The sequence below is a fragment of the Pinus tabuliformis genome, chromosome 5_2 (genome assembly GCF_031772625.1).
Source record: "Pinus tabuliformis cultivar Carrire ecotype Pingquan chromosome 5_2, CPIR1, whole genome shotgun sequence".
Lineage (NCBI taxonomy): Eukaryota > Viridiplantae > Streptophyta > Pinopsida > Pinales > Pinaceae > Pinus > Pinus tabuliformis.
Genome location: NC_142306.1, coordinates 755230805 through 755238303, shown reverse-complemented (window position 1 = coordinate 755238303; position 7499 = coordinate 755230805). Strand labels below are relative to the sequence as shown.

At 39.3% G+C, this 7499-nt stretch overlaps 1 pseudogene; it reads left to right on the top strand.

The window, feature by feature from the left end:
• The first annotated feature begins 4319 nt into the window (after positions 1-4319).
• LOC149161454 (L-type lectin-domain containing receptor kinase IV.3 pseudogene) lies at positions 4320-6336 on the top strand (annotated as a pseudogene).
• The last annotated feature ends 1163 nt before the right edge of the window (positions 6337-7499 follow it).

Here is a 7499-nt window from a genome sequence, read left to right as displayed (position 1 = left end):
TAACTAAAACATATCAATATTAAAAAGTCAAATTAATATAATTTAACAGAAACTTAATAGAATTTAAATTAAATGCGTTTAGATTACATTTCTAATAAAACTTAATATATTTAAATAAGATAAATAAAATACTAAAACATATCAATACTTAAAAGTCAAATTAGATTAAAATAATAATAATTGCGTGATAATAATACGAAAATAAAATATATTAAAATAAAATACTAAAACATATCAATATTTAAAAGTCAAATTAGATTAAAATAATAATAATTGCGTGATAATAATACGAAAATAAAAAATCATATTGAAATTAAAAAGCATGATGAGATATGAATGACGTCACTGTGAATCAAATATTTAAGATTCAAATTTGATGGGGAAAGTTGAGGGTGGTAGTTATTTGTGGTGATAATATATTAAAGGTATTTAGGATTAATTTTAGGGTTACAATATTTTATAGTAGAGTATATGGTTTTTTTGGTTAGACACAAATTTAATACTAAGATGAATTTAAATTAGGGGTATTTTAAAATATAAATTCTATATGAGCGTGTTGAGAGTGGGAATTAATTGTGGAGTTATATTAGTTTAAAAATATTTAAAATTAACTAAATTATTCATCATTATAGTTATAATATATTTTTATCTAATGTTGCAAGTCGATATTAACATACATTTTCAAAGTAAGTATATATATATATTATGATGATGATGATGATGATGATGATGATGGTGGTGGTGGTGGTGGTTAACGTCCACTGAAACCAGAAACAAATTATTTAGTTTGATTTAAGATTTTATTCCTATGCTCAAAAAGCTTGGAAGGTCAGTATTGCGATAGAGATTATGAAACTAAGATCTAATGTGGTTGTACGCGAGGCACTCTACGAGGAAATAGTTTTCATCCTCGATGTTCCTATTCTCACAGAGAAGGTAGATCCTTTCCATCCATGGTATTTTAGGGACTGCCCAACGACCTCTTTCACTATGGAGCTCATGAGAGTTCGTTCTAATCTTCGCTATATTAATTTTCTTCTTTGAGCTAGTTAAAACAAAGAGATACTTTTGATCTTCTATGGTGGGGTTGATGGCCTTCTTATAATAGCCTAATTTTCTCTTAGTTGCTAAATATTTCTCACATCACATTTTTTCTTTGAACTTAGAAGTAACAATATTTTTAATGTTATTAATGTTTTGCAATGCATCATTCTCGTTGATCTCCCAATGGTTTAACCAGACCCTCGTGTCTTTATACCACCCCTGCTCGAGCCTTAGGTGGTTTTGGTTGGAAGTTAAAGCTAGCTTAGGAAGTCTATGATCTCCTATGTTATTGAGTTTGTGCTTGTACACTAGAAGCCTAGTCATAGCTAGGCTCTCGATAGGGGAAAGACCTACTTCTATAAGGAGAATAGGATAGGGTGTATTGATTTTAATTTCCAGGTTATACGTTATAAAACGCTTCTGGATTTGGTCAATCTTTCTCCAGGATTCTCTAGAGATGTTGCAACCCCAGACCTCACATCCATATAAGATAATAGAAGCAACTAAAGTTTCAAAGAAGAACTTCTTTTTATCCCACATTACAAGGTTTGTCGTTTTACAATTATTTTCAAGACCAAAATAAGCTTTCCACCCTCCATTAATCATTTTCTCAATGCTATAGTTCGAGTTGAGCTTGTGATGAATATCAATTCCTAGGTACTTGTAAGAATACACTTCCTCCTAGTTATTATTGTCATACATAAAATTAGCGTTAGTGTCCTTCTTGGATTTGATAATCATAACTTTTGTTTTGTCAGTGTTAACATGCATACCCATGGTAGAGCAGAAATCCTTAAGAAGCCTAAGTTGCTTATCAAAATCAGATGGGCACCTTGCGAGAAGAACAATATCGTCAGTGTAGAGAAGAAGGATGATGACTATCCTAGCTAAGATCGTGCCAGCAGATCCTGCTTCCTCTAAATAACCTTCAAGCTTGTCGATGTAAATGCTAAATAGGGTAGGGGAGAGGGGGCAACCTTGTTTAACTCTGATATTACATTTAATATCTTTCGACCAACCCTCATTGCTTTTTAGCTTGGCAATTACATTCTCGTATAACCTTATAGCGGCAACTCTCAACTCGAAATGAACCTTTAGCTCTTCTAATCTATTCCAAAAGTTGTTTCTAGGAACCGTATCGAAAGCCTTTCTAAAGTCCACAAAGCAACAAAAAAGATTGGATTTAAATAAAATGAGATTAATCATAAAAACTATATATTTTTATCCACTGTTGCAAATTGATACTAACATACATCTTCAAAATATATATATATATAAAATAAAAAATCAATTTATAATAAATGAGATTAATCATAAAAGGGATATACTTTTATCCACCGTTGCAAGTTGATACTAACATACATCTTCAAAAAAAAAAAAAAAAAAAAAAAAATCAGCATGGGAATTCAGAAGCCTCTCCTTGGCAGGCAAAGTCATCCTCTCGCAAGCCGTTCTAATGCAGATGGCAGTCTTTTGGGCTCATCTCTTCTTCCTTCCAGTAAGTATTATCAATATGATGACTTCAACAACAGCAAATTTTATATGGGGAGGCAGTCCGGAACAGTCGAAGTATCATCTCTCCAGAATGGATAGGATTTCTCTACCAAAGAATATGGGCGGATGGGGCCTAAAGGATCTAAGGAATTTTGGTAAGGCCCTCCTGTGCAAATCTCTATGGCGCGGGATATTCGGGGATGGTCCATGGTCCAAGACAATCAGGCAGAAATACTTGAAAGGTAAAAGTCTAGAATTCTGGTATAGGAATGAGGCAATTAGCATCAAAACAGGATCTGCTATTTGGCATAGTTTTAGGAAAATTGAAAGTTTTTTTCTGTCAAAATTCAGATGGAGCATGCATATTGGAAACAGGATCTTCATTGGCTTGGATCATATCGCTTGTTCTGGTAACTTTTTATTCCCAGAAGATCTGATATTTATTCTTCATCGTATTGGCGTCTTCACGTGGGACAAGCTCATTTTAGACTAGAACGGCCTCTCTCCTGTATGGAAGGATGCTCATGTTATTGGCCTTCCTGCTTCTCTCCATTCTTCATGGAATCAGATCAAAGCTTCTCTACAGGTTTGTGGAATTGTTCATGCAGGAACCTCTGACCATTTAACCTGGTCTTTCTCCAATTGTTCGACAGCTCCCAGAGTAAAAGATATCTACTTTGCTTTGATCCACTTAAAGGCTTTGCCTCCTCCTCCCATATTCCCGGTTGTTCTATGGAAAATAGGTTGTCCCCCTAGAATGACTTTTTTTGCCTGGCTGGTTTTCTATAACCGAAATTTGGCTTGGGACAATCTAAGGAAGAGGAATTGGCATGGCCCCAGCAGATGCTCGATGCGCGAGTTAGAAGAAGAGACCAATCTACACATGTTTTTCCAGTGCAACTCCTCTCAGAAAATCTGGTATGATCTCGCATTTATTTTGATTTCCCTCACAACATTTTTGATTCTGTTCATGCAGCCTTTCTTTGGTGGAGCTCACAAAGTGTGTCAAGGCGTCCCCTCCTTGTCATCACGATTTGGTATGCTTGGAAGTGGCGGAACCATAAAATTTTCGAGATTCAAAGTCTCCTCTCTCAGACATTTTGCATTGTATCCGCTCAAGTTATGATGCTTTATCAGGGAATCAGGCCTAATCTTCGTCCACAAAATGCTCCTCCTATGTTTATCTGACCAATGTTTTTGTATATGTTTAATCAGTCCATCCTAGGTTTTTTTGAGTCGTGTAAATTTTTTTGTATATGTTTAATCAGTCCATCCTAGGTTTTTTTGAGTCGTGTAAATTTTTGAGTCATGTGTAAAGTTTGAAAATCTTCTGTTTTTTATTTATCTATCCCAATTGTAGTTTTTATATTGAGTTAATATAAATCTATTCCGCTTTTTCTTCTGGAAAAAAAAACATACATCTTCAAAGTGTATATATATAAAATAAAAAGTCAATTTAAAATAAATGAGATTAATCATAAAAGATATATTTTTATCCACCGTTGCAAGTTGATAGTAAAATTTTGAAAAGAATGTCCGTGCGAAAAAGAATTTACCTGTTCGCCTACAAAAATTGAAAATCGTTGCTGAAGAGGGGTTGGAATCGTGGAAAGTGGACACTGAGCGACACCCTTACGTTTGGTGGCTGCGGCAGAGAAATGAAATAGAGCACGATTAAATACAAGGCTTCAGTGATGTCGTCGACAAATGAAAGGTGGCCGTTAGGCTCTGTCCTTGCTCCTTCAGTTCCCTCACAGGGAGAGCCGACGCCCACACCAACAGCAGGTCATTTTAAGTTGTCATCTCCGTATCCAAAATCAAAATCAGGAGTCCAGTCTGGAGATTTAAGTCCATCGATGAATTTTTTACAACCACGAATCTATCCCGTTACATTTACCGGCAGTCTAATTACTCTGATAGCCTTCGCTTCCCTTGTCATGCTACCTTTTCATGCACAGGCCGATGACGATCATCAACACACCAGTTTCCTGTTCGACGGATTCAATGGAACCAACTTGATCTTGGAGGCAGGTGCTTCACTCACTCACTCCCAATCCGTGCTCACCCTCACAAATCACACATCTTTTATTCTCGGCCGGGCGCTGTATTCGATTCCCGTGACATTGAAAAGCAACGAGACGCTTTCCTCCTTCAGCACTACCTTCGTTTTCTGCATGGTGCCTCCCCACACTGGCGTAGGTGGTGAGGGAATGGCCTTCATCCTTACGCCCTACACATCTCCCATGAGCGCTGTGTCGGCCGGGTATCTGGGATTGCTTAATAACACCAGCAACGGGCAGACATACAATCACTTGTTCGCAGTGGAGTTCGATACGATCAAGAGTGTGGAGTTCAATGACCCCGACGACAACCACGTGGGCGTGAACATCAATAACCTCAATTCAGTGTGGACAGAGACCGCCGGGTATTGGGATGGGGACGATTTCCATGAATTGAGCCTCAAGAGCGGAAACAACATACAGGCCTGGATCGATTACGACGGTCTGCAAAGCCAGGTCAACGTTACCATAACATTGGCTGGCTTGCCGAGACCGAATAAGCCGCTGATATCTCAGAAAATCGATCTGCAGAGCGTTCTGCAAGACGAGATGTTCGTTGGCTTTTCAGCGGCTACGGGGAATTTCATCGAAGACCATCATGTTCTGGCGTGGAGCTTCACCACAGAAGGTACGGCTCCCCCACTCGATATGTCGCATCTGCCTAAGTTTGTTAAATTGAATTCCAAGCCTCTGTCCAGGGTATTAATAGGCAGCCTTATAGTTGCGAACCTGGTTGTAGTCGGGTTGGGGATTTTAGTTCTATTCGTGCTTTTAAAAAAAGGCAGGTATATAGAAATAAACGAAGAATGGGAGAATGAGTTCTGGCCCCATAGATTCACTTACAAGGATCTCAGCATAGCCACGAACGGATTCCGGGATGAAAACGTTCTGGGGGAGGGGGGTTTCGGCAAGGTTTACAGGGGTGTTCTCCCGAGCAGCGGCCAGGAAGTCGCGGTGAAATCTCTAACGAAGGAGTTCACGGAGGGAATGAAGGGGTTCGTGGCAGAGATCTCGACCATGGGCCGCATGCAGCACCGGAACCTGGTTCAGCTCCGGGGGTGGTGCAGGATGCAGAAGCAGCTGTTCATCGTTTACGACTACATGCCCAACGGCAGCCTGGATAGACTCATATTCGGGAACCCAATGACCATCCTGCCATGGCCTCGGCGATACGCGATCTTGAAGGGCGTGGCGGCAGGGCTACTTTATCTGCACGAAGAATGGGAGAAGAGGGTCATCCACAGAGACATCAAGTCGAGCAACGTGCTGCTGGATTCTGAGCTCAACGGGCGGCTGGGGGACTTCGGCCTCGCTCGGCTGTATGAACACAGCGAGAATCCTGGAACGACTCATGTGGTGGGAACGGTGGGATACATAGCGCCGGAGCTGACAAAGACGGGAAAGGCCACGCCGATGTCGGACACGTTCAGCTTTGGCGTTCTGCTGCTGGAAGTGGCGTGCGGGAGGAGGCCCGTGGATATGTCGAAGGAGGAAGAGAGGATAATTTTGGTGGACTGGGTATGGCATCTGTACAGAGAGGGGAGGGTGCTTGATGCGGCGGATCCGAAGCTGGGGCGGGAATATGATGTGGGCGAGATGGAAAAGGTCCTGAAATTGGGGGTGTTGTGCTCCCAATCAGAGCCGATATTGAGGTTGCGCATGCGCCATGTTTGCCAAATTCTGGAAGATGAAGCCCCCCTTCCACGCGACGCCCACGGGTTTGATTAAACATAACTAGTATGGATCGTTCTTCTATAGACCTTCTAAGGCTTACTATTAATTTTTCCGTGCATAAATATTTAAATTTTGACTTGATTGTAAATTCTGAAAATATTTTAGAACTTGAATAAAAACGAAATCAAATAATTAAACTGGCACTAGTAGTAAACTGGCTCTTCTTCATCCCATCCTGAATATTCTAAAATCTTAAAGATAAAAATAGGAATACTAGCTATACCTCTACATTCCTGGATCGCGCTTCTGCTACTATTTTGACTGTTAATCAGTTGTAAATAGGAATACTAGCTATACCTCTACATTCCTGGATCGCGCTTCTGCTACTATTTTGACTGATAATCAGTTGTACACCGTGTTTGATTAGGATTTTGTGCTTTGCTGGCACCTACAATGTGACGTTGTGAATTTAGTACTGGCGCAGACATGGTTTTCTGGGCAGGCTGTGGACATCACCTTATTTTCAAATATCAATTTTCGTTGTTCTAAAATATTATCTAATTAGAAGTGCAGGGTACTCCGCACAGGTTCGACCTTTGAGGAGTCCCGAGTTTATCTCGATTGCTGATTTGTTGAATATTCGATAATCAGATGGACATGACACAATTAAATAATTGATTGTGTGATTGTGATTATATTATTCTGATGATTGGGAATCAGCTATCTATTAAGTAGAGTGATCATAGATTTAGAAGTTTTAAGGTTTTATTATGATTATTTGATTAGAAGTGCAGGGTTCAATTAGAAAGTTCAACCTCTTGAGAGGATCTGAGATTATCTAGATTGTTGATTCGTTGAATATTTAACAATGCGATCAAATAAGTGATCGATTACGACCATATTCCTCTGATTACTCCTGATTACCCAATATTCCGTGAATCAGCAATCAAGATCGTCTCGAGTAATTTAAAATTATAAACAGCAATCAAGATCGTCTCGAGTAATTTAAAATTATAAATTTGAATTGTGAATTTTTATCTTTTTACATTGGAAACCTAATTTAAACACCAAAATGTAACGAGAAACCTAATTTAAGCCGCAAATGCAAACTTTGGCCAAAAGGTTCTGAACGATGTCTTCCTGCGGATGCAAACTTTGGCCAAAAGGTTCTGAACGATGTCTTCCTGCGGTTCTTGGATGATTTTGTGGTGTATCTGGCGTTAAGTC